The sequence below is a fragment of the Pteropus alecto genome, unplaced genomic scaffold (genome assembly GCF_000325575.1).
Source record: "Pteropus alecto unplaced genomic scaffold, ASM32557v1 scaffold395, whole genome shotgun sequence".
NCBI lineage: Eukaryota > Metazoa > Chordata > Mammalia > Chiroptera > Pteropodidae > Pteropus > Pteropus alecto.
In genome coordinates, this window is record NW_006438643.1 from 34,899 (window position 1) to 37,333 (window position 2,435).

The following is a 2,435-nucleotide window of genomic DNA, read 5'->3' on the forward strand; positions in this document are numbered from 1 at the left end:
CTCCAGCAATCTCCTGGCATTGAGAAGGGTAGCTGCCACCTGCTGGTCTCTGGAGCACTCCTCTTTGTGCATTCTGCTGAACATTCTGCAGGATACCCCTGCTGCACTGGCTAGTTAACTTGAGGTCTAGACTTTTGGCAGGGACAATGTTCCTGAGCTGCTGATACTGTACCAAGGATTCTGCTGCCAACACAACTCCTGAGTTTATTGCTACATCCTCCACTCCAAAAGTTGGCCCAGCTGTCCACACAACTTGATGACTGACTCAATTCACTCTGCTATGGTAGACCAATGGCACCCTACTAGGTTTCAATTGAGCATTCATGGCATACAAAAACTCAAGGTATCTTTGTGAAGTCCAACTCTGGGGCCTCACTCTACCTGATCATGATGTACTACATTTCTGTGACTGAGTCCTAAACTTGAAATGTGGCCAAATCCATTCTGGATACCAACGACTAATATTACTTCAGTCTTATTTCTTTCTACATTTCTTTTATAAAAAATTCTAATCTCCCTCTTGACAAATGAATGTCTCTTGTGGACTAAAGAAAATCCTTCTCATCAATTAAGGATGCCACCTTCATCCACATCCTCATCTCCAATTTTGTTGTAGTCTGATGACTACAAAGCCTATGCTCTTTTCACTTTGCCTCCAGACCTTTTAGACTAGAAAGTTTAAGGAGGTTTGAAGAGTAGAGGGAGAGAGATTAGAAGAAAACTGTCTGATCACATCACATACTGGTCTGGAATGCTCAGAAACATCCTTATTTATTTCTAAAATCCCTTCATCATAATTAAGAATCGGACATTTTTGACCACTCATTCAATACACATTCACAGAGTACCTATTATGCACAACATATCCTAACAGGTACAATGTGTAACCCACTGTTAGTTTCCTATCGTTGCTGTAACAAACTATCACAGACTCGATGGTTTAAAACCACAGATTAATTATCTTACATTTCTGGAGGTGTAAAGTCCAAAATCAGGTCTTATGGGGCTAAACACAAATTAGTCTCAGGGCTGCATTCCTTTTGGAGGCTCTAGGAGAAAGTCTGTTTCCTTGCCTTTTCCTTCCAAAAGGGAAGATAAATAATTGTTCTAAGTAAAGGTGAATAATCAAGTGACACAGACAAAAAAAAAAGAAATCAAATTTCTCTTTTTTACAAACTTGTATTGAAAGACTTTAGAGAAGAAAAAAACAGCATAACACTAAGCTGGAGGTGAAACAGACGGAAAGGAGATGGGATGCATGAGTCAGAGTTCTTCTTTGACCTTGAAGGACCTTATAATCTCAGCAGCAGGCAGCTCATCTCACTAATAATACAAGGAAATGAAGCAGGGAGGCAAAAGAACACCACATGAAGAGTAAGCCAAGTTGGAGAGAGCTAATCATCATTTCCAGAGGAAAACATCACCATAGAGGGATATGCTGATTTCTATCCAAACTCCATGTCCCTCTAAAGCCCTGGACCACCTCAACTTTAGTTGCATATAGATAAGGAACTTATTTTCCTAAACTCAACTGCTTACAATGTTTCTTGTTTACATTTAGGATATGTTTGACTTGTTATCTTCAATAGTCTAGTGATTCTAATTGTGGAAAACTCATTTAACTGAGCCTAATATAACCACAATTCCATCTGATACCAGAGGCAGGCTTTCTTCCAAGAACATTGGATCCAGAGAGGTTTTAACGTCCTGAGAGTAAAAAATATATATCAAGAAAGAGCCAATCCCTATACTTCTAGACCTTCATGATTCTAGGGATAGAACCAAAAGTTGGCTTGAAGTCCAGCTGACAATTGCTTCCCACCATTACCACTAAATCTCTGAATACTTGCTGAGCAACCTGTACTGGCTCCCAGAACATTGCTTAATGGAGGCTTCAGCAGAATAAAATGCAGTCATTCAGGGTAAAGGAAAAACTTCTTTCTCTATTTATAACACTTCTGATACCAAATATGTAGATTTCCAACACCAAGCAATTCTCTAGTTCTCTGCAGACACCAACTGGGTTTGCTACAATTCAATTTTTTTTCTGTTAAAGCCTACAGCACCTGGTATTCCTAGGTGGTCTCCCATCCAAGTACTAACCAGACCCAACCCTGCTTAGCTTCCAAGATCAGACAAGATCGGGCACATTCAGGGTGGCATGGCCATAGACTACAACTTAATTCTAATACTATCTGGGTTAGCACAGACCCCCACAGGTTAAGGGCTCAGTCACTTCAGCTGCTAGTTGCAAGTCCCTGGCTGTCACCTGTACTTCTAACTAACCGGCTATAAACTGGGGATTCCCGCAATCCACTGTAGTTTGATAATTTCCTAATACAGCAGGAAAGTACTTTACTATTACTGTTTTATATAAAGGATACAACTCAGGAATAGCCAAATGGAAGAGTGGCATAGGGCAAGGTATGTAGGAA

General features: G+C 40.3%; 1 non-coding gene across 1 annotated transcript; it reads right to left on the reverse strand.

Annotated features, from left to right (window-relative positions):
* Nucleotides 1-2,054: 2,054 nt before the first annotated feature.
* On the reverse strand, nucleotides 2,055-2,173 carry LOC112482856. Its single transcript, XR_003047430.1, has one exon. It is a non-coding gene; the product is annotated as a 5S ribosomal RNA (ribosomal RNA).
* Nucleotides 2,174-2,435: the final 262 nt, after the last annotated feature.